The sequence below is a fragment of the Notolepis coatsorum genome (genome assembly GCF_963971535.1).
Source record: "Notolepis coatsorum genome assembly, chromosome: 18".
NCBI classification, from domain to species: Eukaryota; Metazoa; Chordata; class Actinopteri; order Aulopiformes; family Paralepididae; genus Notolepis; species Notolepis coatsorum.
In genome coordinates this window covers 17511589-17530329 of record NC_140182.1, presented here as the reverse complement: position 1 = coordinate 17530329, position 18741 = coordinate 17511589, and the positions used below count along the sequence as shown (strand labels likewise).

Below are 18741 nucleotides of genomic sequence, written 5' to 3'. Positions count from 1 at the left end.
TCCCCTTAACAATTGTGTGTATTGAGCCGTACTGTATTGTACCCATTCTGCAATCTGTTAATAAAGTTTTCAATCAATCAATCAATCAATCAATTCCACTTGTGAAACTTGTGAAAGCTCCAATGGAAATGCTTTTACAAATGATGGTGTCCAAACAATCCTCCAATCATTTGACTAAAACTAATTTGTAATATTCATTATTTGCATGTTTCTTATTTGCAACATTGCTATTATGACCTTAAACCAAAGTAACATATCGTTTGACTAGGATATTTACATTGCCCATGTTTTTATCACTGTGTTCTTATAGTCACACATTATTGGAGAATGTATGTGAATATAAACATTTTCATTGTTGATTTCTTTCCCACTACATGAAAATAAAAGTCTAAAACTCAGGGACCTGGGCTTGGGCTATGACCTCTGCCAGTGGGTCTTGGACTTCCTGACTGGCAGACCCCAGGTGGTGAGAGCAGGCAACTGCACCTCCTCATCCATCACCCTCAACATAGGGGCCCCCCAGGGCTGTGTTCTGAGTCCCCTCCTCTACTCCCTGTACACACACGACTGTGTGGCTCAGCGGAGTAGCAATACAATCATCAAATTTGCTGACGACACAGTGGTGGTGGGCCTGATCTCTGCCAACGACGAGAGGGCCTACCTGGAAGAGGTCAAGGTCCTGGCGGGATGGTGCCAGGAAAACAGCCTCTCCCTGAACGTCAGCAAAACAAAGGAGATGATTGTGGACTTCAGGAGGTCGGGGGTCAAGGACTACAGCCCCCTCAGCATCGACGGGGCACCGGTTGAGAGAGTCAACAGCTTTAAGTACCTCGGAGCCTACATATCCGAGGACTTGACATGGACCACACACATTGACAGTGTTGTGAAGAAGGCACGACAACGCCTCTACTTCCTCAGGCGCCTAAGGAAGTTCCAAGTCAGCCAGAAGATCCTTAAGAACTTCTACTCATGTACAATAGAGAGCATCTTGACCGGCAACATCACCTCCTGGTTTGGGAATAGCACTGCACAAGACCGAAGCAGACTACAAAGAGTGACACGTTCAGCCGAACGCACAATTGGAGGGGGGCTCCCCACCCTCCAGAACATTTACAACAAGCGTTGCACGGGCAAGGCTAAGAGAATCATTAAAGACTCCAGTCACCCGAACAACTGCCTCTTTGAACTGCTGCGGTCAGGCAAGCGATACCGGAGTCTCAAGGCGAGCACAGAAAGACTCAGAAGAAGCTTCTATCCCCAGGCCATCAGGCTGCTAAACGAACAATGAATGAACACTACACAACAACAACCACCAAACGCACATAGCACACACATCCACACGCACACACTCACTTTAAACAAACACACTGTAGCACCCACTCCACACACTTTATAGCACACACCCACTTTAAACAAACACACTGTAGCACCCACTCCCCACACTTTATATTTATGGATGAAGGATTGCACTACAACCCGTACACCTTACTGTAAATTGTACCTCATCCCATTTCTGCTTTGCACTAGATAGTACTGTACATTAGTACACTGCATAGTATTGTGTATTGTATATTATATGGTAACTCAGAACATTGTACATATGTCTATACCGAACACTGTGACCTCATTTTTCTTCTTCTAAATTCATGCTATATTATGTTATTATGTTATTTGATACTATCTTGTCTAGCACAGTCTCTGGAGCGTAACAGTAATGAAGCATTTTGTATGAAAGTATTCTGTACTTCTGTATGACAACTATTAAAGAACTTGAACTAAAGGGAGCTCAGCATTATATAAATGTTGCCTCAATTGTGGCAACTAGGCTTGTTTTGTTTTTAAATATGTTGATAAAAATACCAAAAAAAAAGTGACGTTGTTACTTACTTGTTGGGTGGTGGTAACTTCTGTGGTTGTAGCTGGAGATGTAGTCGTTGGCTTAACGGTTGTGGGGGGGGCTGTGGTTGTAGTTGTACTGGGTGTGGTGGTAGTAGGTAGGGTAGTAGTGGGTGTAGTAGTAGGTAGAGTGGTAGTGGGTGTAGTGGTAGGTAGGGTGGTAGTGGGTGTAGTGGTAGGTAGGGTGGTAGTGGGTGTAGTGGTAGGTATGGTGGTAGTGGATGTAGTGGTAGGTAGGGTGGTAGTGGATGTAGTGGTAGGTAGGGTGGTAGTGGGTGTAGTGGTAGGTAGGGTGGTAGTGGGTGTAGTGGTAGGTAGGGTGGTAGTGGGTGTAGTGGTAGGTAGGGTGGTAGTGGGTGTAGTGGTAGTAGGTAGGGTGGTAGTGGGTGTAGTGGTAGGTAGGGTGGTAGTGGGTGTAGTGGTAGGTAGGGTGGTAGTGGGTGTAGTGGTAGTAGGTAGGGTGGTAGTAGTAGGTAGAGTAGTTGTGGGTGTGGTAGTAGTAGGTAGGGTGGTAGTGGGTGTAGTGGTAGTGGGCATGGTAGTAGTAGGTAGGGTAGTAGTGGGTGTGGTAGTAGTAGGTAGGGTAGTAGTGGTGGTAGTGGGTAGGGTAATAGTGAGTGTGGTGGTAGTGGGTAGGGTAGTAGTGGTGGTAGTGGGTAGGGTAATAGTGAGTGTGGTGGTAGTGGGTAGGGTAGTAGTGGTGGTAGTGGGTAGGGTAATAGTGAGTGTGGTGGTAGTGGGTAGGGTAGTAGCGGGTGTGGTGGTAGTTGGTAGGGTAGTCATGGGTGTGGTAGTAGTAGGTAGGGTAGTAGTGGGTGTGGTAGTAGTGGGTAGGGTAGTAGTGGTAGTAGTTGGTAGGGTAGTCATGGGTGTGGTAGTAGTAGGTAGGGTAGTAGCGGGTGTGGTGGTAGTTGGTAGGGTAGTCATGGGTGTGGTAGTAGTAGGTATGGTGGTAGTGGGTGTGGTAGTTGTGGTGATGGTGGGTGTGTTTTCTGGAGTTGTGGGTGGGCCTGTTGAGGTTGTGGTGGTAGAGCGTCTATTTTTTGGTATGGTGCGCGGGACTGTTGACATGGTTGTGGTGGTAGTAGGTGTGGTTGTAATAAGCAGGGTAGTAGTAGGGTTGGTGGGCGTGGTAGTAATACGTAAGGTAGTAGTAGATTTGGTGGTAGTGGGTGTGGTTTCTGGCGTGGTGGGTGGGCCTGTTGAAGTTGTGGTGGTAGAGCGTCTGTTCTTTGGTATGGTGCGTGGGACTGTTGACGTGGTGGTAGTAGGTGTGGTTGTAATAAGCAGGGTAGTAGTAGGGTTGGTGGTAGTGGGTGTGGTTGTGGTGATGGTGGGTGTGTTTTCTGGAGTTGTGGGTGCGCCTGTTGAGGTTGTGGTGGTAGAGCGTCTATTTTTTGGTATGGTGCGCGGGACTGTTGACATGGTTGTGGTGGTAGTGGGTGTGGTAGTAATACGTAAGGTAGTAGTAGATTTGGTGGTAGTGGGTGTGGTTTCTGGCGTGGTGGGTGGGCCTGTTGAAGTTGTGGTGGTAGAGCGTCTGTTCTTTGGTATGGTGCGTGGGACTGTTGACGTGGTGGTAGTAGGTGTGGTTGTAATAGGCAGGGTAGTAGTAGGGTTGGTGGTAGTGGGTGTGGTAGTAATACGTAGGGTAGTAGTAGATTTGGTGGTAGTGGGTGTGGTTTCTGGCGTGGTGGGTGGGCCTGTTGAAGTTGTGGTGGTGGCCTTTGGGGTGGATGTGGTTGGATCTGCTGAAAAGGTTGTTGGATGATAGGGAATTGTGGGACTTGATGGAGATGTGGGTCGGGTCTCAGTAGCTGTGCTTAAAGTTGTACTGGCTGCAGGTGTGGCTTGAGATGTTTGAAGGCCTTTCTCCTCTGTCGATTCATCCGTTATCTCTATTGTCGAAGGAACGCGAGAAGTTGCGGAGGGACCAGCAGTTGTGGTACTTGTGTTTGGAACATAAGTCATTCTCGATGAGATCCTATTGTCAGTTGTCATATGTGCGGTATGCGTGATGACAGAGTTTGGCTTCGTATTGGAAACACCAATGGGAGACGATAAACCTTCAGTATCTGTGACTTCACTGTCAGAAGTCATAGACGTGACTTCAGAGTTAATCGCTGAATCTGTCTCGCCACTTGTGTTGGGCACGGGGGAAACTGTAGAGGAAACCACAGTCCAAGTGGTGGCTGCATTTGACACCTGCTTATCTACATGAGAGGAGGCGGGAATGTCTCGGCCCTCCGAGGGTGTCTCGGCCTCGGTCCCTGGCTCCAGGGTGTTTCTGGACGAACCACTCGCTGATACGTCTGTGGATAAGTCGGTGGTTAGCGAAGCTGTACTGGAAGACTCCGCGCGGCTGTTGTTCAGAGCCGACAACTCTGTGATTGAAGTGGAGGATGTGTCTTCCTCACTGAAATCCACCGTTGCCGTTCTTCTGGTCCGAGTCTTGATAATCTCATTTTCGTAGGTCGCGATCTTATTAGGAGTTGTACTAGAGAGTCTTGATGTCGGAACTTGCCTTGAAGTCCTGTGGGTCTTGATTGTATTTGACCACTGCGTGTTGTCCATAATGACGGTAGGTGTTTTCATCGCCTGGGCTGTGCTGGTGAAATCAGCATTGAATCTCATCAGGGGCTTATGTGTGGAGGAATACATTGTCGTTGAGACGGGGGTTGATTCTAGAAAACAAGGAGAAATATACATGGATGACTCAGTAGAAGGAATAGTGAATTCATATGGAAAGATATGAAATCAATATAAGACATTCAAGGCATAGATTGTTTCATCAGTTTTGTCAATTTGAAAGGATTTTCACAACCAGCGTCATAATTGACAGTTTGTCATGTTATTCTGGACAATCGTTAATAACATGTTTCAAAGAGAGTAGACATTCTTAAGTATAAAATCAGAAAATGTTTTTGAGGTTAGCATTACAGGACTTCTAAAAGGTTTAGTCTAAAGACTGCTCACACATAGTAGATTTCTCAATTTACGGGACACAATATATGATCCGAGAGTCACAACCCCATTGTCTTTGTAATCAGAACATGAAATTCTTGACCATGTCAGAGAGAGAGAGAGAGAGATCCTGATAGATGTAAGGATTTCCTGCTACCGTGAAAAGGGACACGTCTGTCTGAGACGAGCCTTAGCCTTGTGTGTGCTTGGCCGCAGAGTATCAACACCTTTTGGCATATTGTTGGCCATGGAGGGGCTTCTATCGGTCCCCTTTGTGACCGACATTGACAGGAAGAACACTGCTGACGTCTTTCCTGCCTGAGCGAGTGGGCCGATAGAACACTGACAACAATGTGCAGGGAAGTCAGAGTGACTGGTGTCATCCTCTGCCAAGGCCTGACCGCAGTGGACGAGCACAACACTGCAATTTAGACTCGTTCGCTGTCACGCTAACAGCCCGTCATAAGTAATGGATTTATCACAGGGTGAACCGAGTGACGTAAGCCTATTGATCACATGAATATGTTTCTTATCAATATTATGTAGAATAGAATAGAAATACTTGATTCAAAGGGCGGCTAGGTGGTGTAGTGGGCAAGGCACTCGCCACCAGTGTGGAGACGCTAGGATTCGCGTGTTCGAATCCAGCTCTCCACATTGTTTTTCAGTTTGGCTGGTCGTCCGCAGTAATACACATTGGCCGTATTACGGGGAGGGAAAACTGAAGGGTGGGGATCGAACGTTGTGAACAAGCGACTCCTACAAGTCGGTTGGTGCGCCTGCGCAGTAGAATCAGGAAGTGTCGGGGGCAGCGTGAGCCTCCCACGAGTTACTCCTCGCCACTGAGAGATCGAGCTGCGCAGGTGAAAAGATGCGACTGCTGTTACCTCAAGTACCGGAGGGGACTTGTGCTATGTATGACTTAGTCCACATTGCAGCCGGCTTGTGGGAGGCAAGAAACAGCGTTCGTGACAGGGGAGGGTTGAATTGGATGATACGAAATTGGGATGGGAGAAAATATGGAAAAATGGGAGAAAAAGTGGATAAAAAAAAAAAGAAATACTTGATTCATCCCGAGGGAAATTTGGCACTACAAATCGCTCACAGTAAACATTTAGGGAGACAAAACAAGTCACAAGTATAAATTGTATTGTTAAAAAAAAGTACTAAGTGAGGTAGAAAGGGCCTGTTTACCCTTGCCACAAAGTCACGACTTTCGGGGAACCAACCACGACTCCACCTGCTGCTCACCTTTACTTGGACATAAAAACGTTGTCACGTATCTCCCTCCGGAGTCGACGTCGTACTTGGTCCAATTAGAATACCTCGGATCTCCTCGGATCACGAGGCGCTCGCCTTGCTTCTTCAGATACATGGGACTCGTCGCCAAACCGAAAGTCCCCCTGGCGTCGTAGCATTGCCAAGCAGGTGCGCCCGGGCACTCCTCGAGCGTGACCAGGCGCGCGTGCCGGGGAATGTCACCGCTTGGGTTGGCCCAGAGACATCTGGAGGATTGCGTGTGGCGCAACTTCATGTCACTAGTCCATTCCCATTGCTGAATAGGGTTCGTGACGTCGCACTGTCCAAGGATGACGGTCATCTTGTGGGTCGACACGCACAGTTTCTTTGGTGTTTGCACCATAAGGAACCCCCCTGGAAAGAGACAAACCCCCCCCCCCCCGTCAATGAAGGTGGACAACGCTTTAAGAACTGTTCATATTCCATATTGTGTTTACAAAAGCACATTCTGTTTCTAAAATACATTGCATAACATAGTATGCTATCCAATGTTATTCTCTAACAAACCCAATATCAAAATGTAAAGCAAGCCCATACAGGACCTAAAGAAATATTTTGAAGGGACGAATAATAAATATTTTTGTGATAAAACCTCATTAAAGAATGTTAAAAACTGCCACTTTACTTTGGCCACAGTTATTACAAACATTGCCCTTGTCCCCAGCATATCAAGGTAGCCTCCTGATGAAAGACCTATTATCGAAGAAATACTACATTCATTTTCATTTCATTTATCATAAAGTTATAGGTTTGAATATGTTTGTAGTGTAGAGATGGACTCAATGTTACCGAGGACACATCAGTTGAAAGGGAGAATCACACAGCGAGGCAGAAATGAGGTTAAAACAACACGAGGAGTACATGAGGACGTGTTTTGAGTCTAACCATTTTCATAACCCACACCTGTAAGGCCACGTAACATTAAGCAACGTTTTATCAGAATCAAAAATTGTTTGCATGACCCTTCCCTGCATAAAGATAAGGGTTGACACTTCAAGTTTCCGTCACTGGCTTAACTTCTTTCAATATGAACGTGCCTCATTCAAAATACCCCCTCCGCTGTTAAGCAAATCAAATATCCCCATAGCACCAGTAGTAGTACTCACTTGTGGAGGAGAATCGTAGAAGAATAAATATAACAAAAAACAAAGTATCCATTTTACTTTGGTACAGGTTCAAGCGTCTCCTAGGTTCAGATGAGCAGAGTAGGAGCGTTGGAGGGAAGTGCGCCTTCTGGGGAGGAAAGAGTCAGTGAGCAGGGCTTCCTCCTATTCAATTGTTTTGGAGGATTCATAGTAAAGCAGCCCTCAGTGCTGCTGGTCACCGACGTGGAAACGCTCCTCTCTCTCGGAAATGCCAGAGCACATCGCAGATGTTCAAGTACGACTGGCTAAACACTCACCGGCGGGACATGTAAACAGTAAACACCCTGGGTTCGGTGACAGAGATGGACCATTTTTCTTATCAAACTTCACACACTACACACACAAAGAAGAAGAAATTATGACAAGAAGACTTGAGATTATACTTTATTGTCATTGCGTCCAACATCGTCATGTCATCAAAAGTATTAATTGCAATATCATATTGTAAAATAAATAATTATATAATGAATAAATCAATAAATGAAAAACAACCTATTAAGACATACCATAACATAAGTACCGGTACATACAAAAATACTGTAGATTGTATAAAGAGTCAGTTTTGCAGAGTAGGTTCTTACAATGTCAAATCGCAATCATAAACAGGCCTTTTAGTCTGCAAATTAACACAAGATAAATCAGAGGACATACATTTGAATAAATAAACTGTTTAATAGCTACAAGAAAAGATACATATGATCTACGGTAGAATACAATGCCATAATTGACTCCTTACACAACATGCACACATATCAAATGTTGCTATAATGTTCTTAGTTACGATGCACAAATAAACTAGCAAACTACTACTTTTGAGTGCATTTTCAACATGGGCAGTTTTGGAAAGAAAAAACATAAGAAATAAGTTTGATTGATTGATTGAAAAGTGTATTAACAGATTGCAGAATGGGTACAGTACAGCTCAATACATACAATTGTTAAGGGGATGCAGACCAGAGAAAGACTTTTGTCTTGTTTACATCAGGGTCCCCCATTTTCAATTCATCATAAGCATTTTCAATTCATCATAACAACAAATGTCCTCAGGGTTTTCATAGATAACTTTACTGTAAATGTATCTTCATGATTCAGTTAATGACTGAAATGTTACCTCTGGATTCAACCCACAGAAACGGTCAGCATTCAAGGAGACATGTTGTTGAAGACTTGATGCTGCACAAAAACACAAAACAAATGTTGCTGGATGTTAAACTTTGCCAACAGGACTGTACATTAGTGTACATTCGTATACATTAGTCAAGTGTACATTGTTCTGTAACCAAGGGATGCAGTGATGTGAAAACGTTGGTTGATAAACAATAATACATTTTCTGATATTAAAACAACATATTTACCCATATCAATATTATTTGGTCTATAAAAAGGTTAATGTTATACTGAAAGTGGCAAGACATGAAAACACTGTAAAATAATCTTTATAGTCTTTATTTCTCTTTCTGCAGTCTATTTCAATGCTGTTGAGCACAATGCAAGTATCCCCCCCCCCTCCCAAGAAAAGCAATGCACATCGGTTCACATCTTCCTATTTCTTATCTACTACTGCTGCTGCCTAGTTAATATCTCCCCTACTACTGACTACTATAGTTCTGATCTCCCCGCTGTCTATAGTTCTAATCTACCCTACTGCTACCCTATACCTATACCCTACCCTACTGAGGGAGTTCCACAAATCATGTTCAACCCAGATTCGGCTCAAACAAGGGACTAAACACGTTTCGCAATTATGCCACAACAATGTGGAACGCCCTACCCACAGCCGTAAAATAATGTGAATCCCTACCCACCTTCAAAACTGTTCTCAAAGAGCACCTACGGGAGGCTGCAATTCAAAACTGGCCCCGGTAAATTTCCAAACCCCCCCCCCCCCCCCCCCCCCCTAACCCCCTCCAATGTTCTTCCCCCTCAAATGTATATATTCTCTTTTAGAAACTCTGTAAATAAACAGTACTGTATATTTGTATGTCGTGTATGTCATAAATGTTATGATTAATTGAAAATGGGGGACCCTGATGTAAACAAGACAAACGTCTTTCTCTGGTCTGCAGCCCCTTAACAATTGTGTGTATTGAGCCGTACTGTATTGTACCCATTCTGCAATATGTTAAATAAAGTTTTCATTCATTCGTTCATTCGTTCATTCATTCATTCATTCATTCATTCATTCATTCATCCATCCCTTAACAAGTGTGTATTGAGCCGTACTGTATTATACCCATTCTGCAATCTGTTAATAAAATGTTCAATCAATCAATCAAAACTGCTACTGCCTAGTGCCTACTATAGTTCTGATCTACCCTACTACTGCTGCATAAAAGATAACTGGTCTATTTGGGTGGATGGGAGGGGGGTTGTGGTTTGTGGTGTATATACTGTATATATATGCATGTATATATCTTATCTTTTTGCTTACATTTTTTTATTAATCTTTTTAAATAAAGTACCAGAAAAAAAAAGAAAAAAAAAGCAACATGCCTAGCAACATGTGACCATTTCAAAAACGATATTTCTTGATGACCCAAATTCGAAATTCGATATCATTATTTAATGTCCCAGCTAATGTCTTGATAAGCATTGTAGTAATACTTTTGTATAAATGCAATATCACATTGGAGTTGGTACTTTGTACTGTATATCAGCAGCATGCGTTCCCGAATTTCCCCAAGGGGATCAATAAAGGAATATCTTATCTTATCTTATTGTATCTTATCTTATCTTAGCTATGATGACCTGCATTCAGCCTACTTCAGATCCAACGATGCAGGAACATCCTCTGGCTGGACGGACTGTGTCTAGGCTCTGGCAGTGGTTACTGCACGGGTTTGCCAAAGAAAAAAAGAAGAAAAACACAAGCTGCGTGTGGCAAGAAAGTTCAACCAGATTAAATCTTTGCCGTAATGCAACCCCCGACCCCACACAGCGGTGGCCAATCACGTAGGCTGGCGATCAGAGCAGAAGACAATGGAGGAGGGGGTTAAAGCTCACAGCATGATGTCACACAAATGGCCCCATGTAGCGACACATCTGAAGTGACCGCAGGCACGTCATACCTGTACTGATACACAGTATAAAGTACACTGTCTATATTACTTAATGATATAATGTAATAATGATATATAGATGATATATAATGATATATAATGATAAAGTTATGGTGTGAACAGTTTAGTTTTGATTAGTACACAAGCCAATGGACCTATCTCAAGCCCTGCCCTCTTTTCTGGGGGCGACAGTGGCTCATGAGGTAGAGCAGTCATCTGGTAATCCGGAGGTTTGTGGTTCGATACCCACTCCTCCCGGGCAGCGTGTCGAAGTGTCCTTGAGCAAGACACTTAACCCCTAAATGCTCCCGATGTGCAGGTTGGCACCTTGCATGGTTGCCTCTGCCATCGGTGTGTGAATGTGTGAGTGAATGGGCAAAATGTGAGAAACAAATTGTTTGGATAAAAGCGCTACATGAATGCAGCCATTCACCATTTTCTTAATCCTCCAATCACAACTGTTCCCAAGGATCAAGAAAGAGGGCAGGGTTTAAGATTCAATTCAATAAGGTCAATTGAAACAGTCAGTTAGTCTTCACTAATTTTGCTATAAATCAAATGGAGAGATAACTTAAAGGGGCAGAGTTAATGAGTTTGAATATGCCCTCCGGTGATGTCATCGGACGACAGTGAATCCTTGTGTTGTGCTAATCACAGCTCAATTAAATGATGGAGATCAAACGATGGCAATAGGAATTGCATTGTTTTTCCGTCTACATAATGTCATTAAGCTGCGACGAATACAATGATGCAGTGTTCTCCAGGGGGGACATATTCAGACTCGCCAACTATATCAAACTAAGTGAATGTGTACGAAACGTCGACAATTGTGAGATGTGTGTGAGATTATGTGCAAGATAAATCGGCATTGTTTTCTTGGTGAAGTGCCCATGTAACCACTGTCCACATGTTGTACTTTAGGGGAGATCAGGTTCAGAGTCGTCCTCGACGCCATATTTCACATAGAGTTGTGTTTTCATACTCTCCACTCCATAACCTACTATGTCATGTATATGTACAGTATGTGGCGGCTTAAGGAAGACCAGCACTTCCCTTCTGAAGCCCCTCCCTCAATAGAATGTCATGGGTCAGCAGTGTTTCTGGGACGACCACTGTACTCCTTTTTCCTGTCTTATCTTCAGGAGCGTTGGTCCTCTGTGGGACAGGACCCTAAATCAACCGAACCCTCCCCCACCCCGTCTCATCCTCTCCCCCTGCGGAACTCTCTCTCTCCAGCCTCCCCCCCTTTCCCTGACATCCTGTCCTAGTCCAGAGGGGAGGCAGGACATCTCCACCCATCCGCATCCTCCGTCAAGTCTGTGCAGCCCCCGCACAGAGCCAACCTGTTAACCTGAGGTACTGTACAAGCTACCTATAGAGAGGTAACCTGTTAATCTGAGGTACTGTACAAGCTACCTATAGAGAGCCAACCTGTTAACCTGAGGTACTGTACCAGCTACCTATAGAGAGCTAACCTGTTAACCTGAGGTACTGTACAAGCTACCTATAGAGAGCCAACCTGTTAACCTGAGGTACTGTACCAGCTACCTATAGAGAGCTAACCTGTTAATCTGAGGTACTGTACAAGCTACCTATAGAGAGCTAACCTGTTAACCTGAGGTACTGTACCAGCTACCTATAGAGAGCTGACCTGTTAACCTGAGGTACTGTACCAACTACCTATAGAGAGCTAACCTGTTAACCTGAGGTACTGTACAAGCTACCTATAGAGAGCTAACCTGTTAACCTGAGGTACTGTACAAGCTACCTATAGAGAGCCAACCTGTTAACCTGAGGTACTGTACAAGCTACCTATAGAGAGCTGACCTGTTAACCTGAGGTACTGTACAAGCTACCTATAGAGAGCTACCCTGTTAACCTGAGGTACTGTACAAGCTACCTATAGAGAGCTGACCTGTTAACCTGAGGTACTGTACAAGCTACCTATAGAGAGCTACCCTGTTAACCTGAGGTACTGTACAAGATACCTATAGAGAGCTACCCTGTTAACCTGAGGTACTGTACAAGATACCTATAGAGAGGTAACCTGTTAACCTGAGGTACTGTACCAGCTACCTATAGAGAGCTACCCTGTTAACCTGAGGTACTGTACAAGATACCTATAGAGAGCTACCCTGTTAACCTGAGGTACTGTACAAGCTACCTATAGAGAGCTAACCTGTTAATCTGAGGCACAAACTACCTATAGAGAGCTAACCTGTTAATCTGAGGTACAAACTACCTATAGAGAGCTAACCTGTTAATCTGAGGTACGGACTACCTATAGAGAGCTAACCTGTTAACCTGAGGTACGGACTACCTATAGAGATATATGATTAATTTGGATTTTACAGTGCTTTTAGCAGCACATGTTTCTAAACGTATGTTAATGTAGTGAACCTAGAACCTAGTGAAAAGGAAAAGGAACAACTTTTTGCAAGTATTTAGCCAGCAAGTAAGACCCCCCCCCCCATCTATTTGGGAGTACATGAATATGTTACCAAATACTGATGCACCTGCGATGGCATTATCTTGGATGAAAGCCATCAAAGTAAAAGTGCCTTCGTGGCAGTTCCAGTGCAAAGGTCTCAGGTGTCAGATACTGTAGATATCCACACATCCCCATCGCTAACTGAGCTGAGTTCATATCATAATTAGGGCTGTCAGTTTATCGCGTTAATTCGATTAATTAATTACACAGCAAATTATCGCGTTATGAAAATGTACTCAAAATGTATTATAAAAAAAAGATTAATTATTTTTTTTATATAAATCTCATTCATTCCATAAGAATGTAGAATACACATTTACAGACTTTTTTTTTTTAAATGGTCCATTTGCATGTTCTTGGTATCTGATTCTAGGGACATCTATGGATCTATGGTGTCAGAAATACGGTGTCTGTTACTAGGCTTGAGTAAATTGTAATGAACCAAATGAGAATATCAATTCAATTCTTTATATACATTTATTTTTTGACTGTGAATAACACCATGCTAAAATTGACCAGACCTGAAAAATCTAAGCAAATGAATAAAGGGAAGATGATTAAACAGAAGGTTTTGTAGATACAGTACTGAATTCTGCCATCCGGACACATGCAATTTGAAATATGACTATAGAATATAAAATATCAGGCCTAAAATGGTTATGCGATTAAAATGCGATTAATTAGATTAATTAATTACAAATCCTGTAATTAATTAGATACATTTTTTTAATCGCCTGACAGCACTAATCATAATGTTAAACCAATTGGATCACAATTGCATTCGTGTGTGTCCTCTCCTCCCCTTTCCTGTCCGTCCCGCTCTGGTCCCCAGTGTCCCGCTTCCTGAGCATCCCTGTCGTCTCAGTGTCCTCTCCTCCCCTTTCCTGAGCATCCCTGTCGCCTCAGTGTCCTCTCCTCCCCTTTCCTGAGCATCCCTGTCGCCTCAGTGTCCTCTCCTCCCTGCAGGCTTGGCTCGACATAGAACTCAACGTTCACCATCTCACACACCCGACAAACTAACGTCACCTGCTCCTGGACCACAAGTTACAACGACTCCATATTTTACATAATATTCCACAGTTCCATATCTACATATATACTGTAACTTGTGATAGTATCAACCTGATGACCAAAGAGGAGGAGAGCAGAGACGACTGACCTTCGACGTGAAGAACGGTGACGCACCTGGTCAGGTCCTCTTCGGCTGCTGGTGAGAGTATTCAGTGAAAGTATTCAGTGAAAGCTAATAAAACAAATAGATTGTATCCTGGTCTCAGATTATTATTAGTATTATTATTATTATGTCTTTTACAAAGCATTTACCCTCTTATTTAAATACGTCCTTGTACGTGAGCTGGTGTGTGGAGGCTCCAGCCGGGTCTTGGGCACGTCCGCTCCCCGCTGCTCCCAGACTCCGTGTCCCTCCCTCTCGGCCCCCATTGTGTTGTGTCTGGGTGAGAGAGGCGAGAGAAGGGCCAGGTCCCATGGGGCCGGGTAAGTGGAGGAGGGGACGGGGTGGGGTGGTCTCCTGAAACCCCCTCCTCTTTTTCTCGTCTCGTTCGACATGAATGTTTCTCTCTCCTTCGCTCTTCCAGAGTCATCCCTTGGCCCTTTCCAGTTCCTATACCATCTACCGCGTCGTCTCAGCCTGACCGACTAGTCCTTGTCCAACAGTGGCGTCTTGATGAGAATCGCTGAAATAAAGCATACAATGCCAGCTTTCCCAGAATTGGTCAAACGATGGTCCCTCTTCTGCACAATGAAACAATGTCTTTCCATATTTACATTTTGATTTAGCTGAGGCTTTTATCCAAAGAGACTTACAGTACAAGTTCTGTACAAGTCAGCAGGAAGGGTACAAACAGTGTTGAACTTGAGTGCTACAGTCTTGAGTACATAGTAGTATAGACATATTAGCATAGATAGGCAAGGTTGATTTCTTAATAGCAAAGAATAATAGTTAAAGACGGTACAAAGTCGTTTTTCAGATATTGATTGAAGAAGTGTGTTTTTAGTCGATCTATACAGTAGCATGGGATTTACTATGAATTATTTGTGAGGCACCTGTATGACTATAATGACATACATTTTAAGGAAATGACAACACGCCTTCAGTGGCCCATACCACCCCTTACAGTATGTTCGGGTGTAAACCAGTTAGTTGGTTTGTTACACTTTCGTCCATTTGAGAGTCTGATTGACTGCGAGATGGTTAAGTTGAGACCACGCTAGTAGATAACATTCACACAACAAGTAGCAACACAGGTGTGAAGAGATTTGCATTGTAACAGAATTCCTCTATTACAGCCGCTTGCTGTACAGTACCGTTCATTGTAAACCTGAATATTATAATGGGAAGTGGTAGACCACAATTAAAAACCCCACAATAACCTGAATGAGTAAGACAGTTTGAATCATTCATGGTTAATATAAGCAATAAGAATCAGTTATTTTATTTAACCAGGCAGGTCGATTAAGAACACATTTTTATTTTCAGTGACGGCCTGGCGAGAGGACAACAGGTCCCCTCGAAGGGTAACAGGGAAAGGGGACTGCATTTTTTTTTTTTTTAAGAGACAGATGGTACATACTGTACATCACAGAGGTAAGGGGAATAATTAAAACACACCAAACAACCAAAACAAAATTACAAAGGGGCAAACATGAAGCAGAACAGTCAAATGACAGTTAAAAGGCTGGGTGACAGTTGCAATTATACAAACAGACGTGTGATGATGTTCCGAGAAGAATCAATCCACCCAATATGGCAGTAAGCAGGAAAACTCAATGCTGCAACAGGTTTAATCTGACTTTTGCATACATTTATCTTTATAACCTAAAGAAATGTACAGGAAAAGCACTCTACACACTACACCATAAGAACATTATGCAGTATATGATTTGCTTTAAAATACACCACAGAAATTAAGCGCATTCACACGAGCTCTGGTCCAGTCAAACCTAAAGCCGGCCCAGTCCATGTCGTGCCGTGTGTGTGCGTGCGCTTGTATATTTAACCCCTCTTGAAAAGTGTCCTCTTGCTGATTGGCAAGGAGGAAGTTCCACCCTCTACAGGAAGACATGCTCTGTAACCCCGTCTGCATCGGTCCTGGAGGACTGACCCGCACCGCTGAGACACTCAGACACACGTCCTCACACCTACACTTGCACTGTCTAACCTGGGCTTTTACACACACCAGACGCTGCCTTTCCTCTGGGCCAGGGATACGTTTAACATACCGCACCTCTACCCTATACATTGTCTCTGTTGCTCAGGTTGTGCTGCTGGCATTTTGGAAATCCTGAAATGTTTTCACTGCAATATATATATATTATACACATTCTCATTCTTGTCTTCCATATCCTACTATGTGGCTTTAAAGAAACACGCCAACATTTTGGGAAATTAGCTTACCGTCTTCTCCAGAGAGAGAGACAAGAAGATAGATACCAGTTTCCTTTCTGTGCGTTCAGTAGAAAGCTATCTGGCTGCACGTTAGCCTAGCTTAGCACAATGAATGGAAGCGGACAGTGCCGGTTAGCTTAGGCATTGTCCAATAATCCCCTCTCCCAAAGGCTAACCGGCACTGTCCGCTTCCATTCATTGTGCTAAGCTAGGCTAACGTGCAGCCAGATAGCTTTAGATTCCATCCAGGAAACTGGTATCTATCTTCTTGTCTCTCTCTGGAGAAGACGATAAGCTAATTTCCCCAAATGTTGGCGTGTTCCTTTAAATATATTCCAGTTGATGCTGCTATTTTTCGATAAATACACTCTTAGAAAAAAATTAAAAGAAGGTGCAACTGAGAAACAATAGTGGTTCTCTGGAGTGATGCCATCTGGGAACGGTATTTGTTTCCTGCAAGGATGTGTGAGTGTTTGCTTAGGCCCTAGATCAAGTTAGATTGGAATTAGTTTCACATAGAACCAACAACTGTTTATGACTCCTCGTAGCTCGTAGCATGGTTCTCTGTAGCATTCAGGCCTAGAGGTTTCTTTTGTTGTTCATAACTCGGGTGCTCTTCTGTTGTGCCTTGCGTCTTGAACAAGTGCATGTGTAACGGAGGTCCGTGAGTATATCCACAGTCACGATGGACTTCAAGTGTTGTGAAGTGACTGTGGCACGTAGCGGTACTGCAAGTAAACTCATCCACCCATAAAAGGCACGCAGACACGTGAATTCACCTTTTGGTATAGTGGTCTGCGATGTCGCCCGTGGTGCGGGAGACCCAGGTTCGAGACTCACTCGGGGCAATCCCTTAACAGGGCTCGAACTGTAACACAACGCAGAGATGGCAATATGAGCCCGGCTACACATGGACATCACAGTTGAGGAGTATGATGCTCTTTCAACCACAGCTACCTCCTCTAGACGATAAAAACGAAAAGCTTTGTGGAGCAGAGAGGCAGAGAGAACGAGAGCCGATAGCGCGAGAGAGAGAGAGAAGCCTCTCCCGTTTCAGCGCGAGGTCCCCGGAGTCAATCAATAACGCCAACAATATTGGGAAAGCCGACAACGTTAAATAACAATATTTAAATAATAAATACGATTGCATGGCATCTCTGGGTGGCTGGCTCAATATCATCCTTGATTTCATCCAGTAGAGTGATATTCTCCTTTGAAATATTATTTCACGGGCACGCCTGGCATTACGATGCCTGCGTCTGGCAACAATTACTGCTGCCATGATCACCTGTGACGCTGGCATGATGCGCTTAGGGCTTTGTGCTTAGTTACCAGTTACCACCATGTCTGTGAAGACGGTAGGCGCGTAGCATTAACTGCTCGGGGGGCTTTGTGGATTGGGAGCATTTTTCGACGAGGCTCACCACCTCATTTCACCCGTTGCACGTCCTCTGTGGATAGCAAACTGAGTTTCAGAGCTCTATATCGGAAAAAGCCGTGCAAACCCTTTGTGGATCCCGCCCTCAGTCTCTGTAGGCCTATAGCGTGCAGAACCTAGATGGCCGGCCTACAATAGAGAATGTCCCTAACTGACTGACTGGCTGACTGATTTGGGGGCTGACCCCCCATTGTTTTCCATCAGTCCTCCATACTGAGATCACCTTAGCCACTGTTTCTGGGGAGATTTCAGCACGTCGAGTGGTCATGGAGTCATGGACATCAAATCTCCTGCCAAACGTGTCCCAATAATCACTGTAGTCTCTAAAGTTACCCATATCACCGTAAGTTACCCATATCCCTATTTGTAGCCAGCTGGCAAATGGACTTGTTCAGAATTTATGAATAGCCTTAGTACGGGTAATGTGACATTAACTACTTAAATAACTCAGGAGACACCTTAAAACACCTTCTTTCAATATACTTTGTACAGTATCCCTCATTTATACTCGGATGGATCCTTTATCCAGTAGAAGTCTGCACCTTATCGTGCACATACACTTTCTGTGAATAATTTACTATTTTATCATACCTCATTTTATATTTTGTTATATACTACTTTGTTACTACTACTACCCATTGTTACCATTATTTTATTCATTGATGTTTCTTAATTGTGCACTGTTGAGTCTGAGCTCAAAACACAAGCATTTCATTACCTGCAATGCCCCCTGTATTGTTGTGAAATAAAGAACTTGAACTTGAAAGTGGTGAAGAGGGAGTGTCTGAGAATAGTTCCTTCTTCACTCATTTTATATGTCCTTACATCTCAGCTGAACATAAAGAATAACAGACCCTTACTGGACTATATATTTGTATATACACTCAAAACTCTTCATACTCGTTTATACTTTTTGCACATTAATGCTCAATTGCACAGCCCTGTTAAATATTCCATCCCACTGTATTGTTATTTTTATTCTAATTAGTGTATACTAATGTTGTATATACAAAATTGTACAGCCCTGGCCTATTTTATTATTC

The 18741-nt window shown here is 43.7% G+C and overlaps 1 long non-coding RNA gene across 1 annotated transcript; it reads right to left on the bottom strand.

Moving 5' to 3' along the window:
* Positions 1-8415: 8415 nt before the first annotated feature.
* On the bottom strand, positions 8416-14287 carry LOC311244679. The gene is made up of 3 exons (XR_014620711.1): positions 14178-14287; positions 14014-14061; positions 8416-8477 (listed from the first exon to the last, which is right to left on the bottom strand). It is a non-coding gene; the product is annotated as an uncharacterized lncRNA (long non-coding RNA).
* Positions 14288-18741: the final 4454 nt, after the last annotated feature.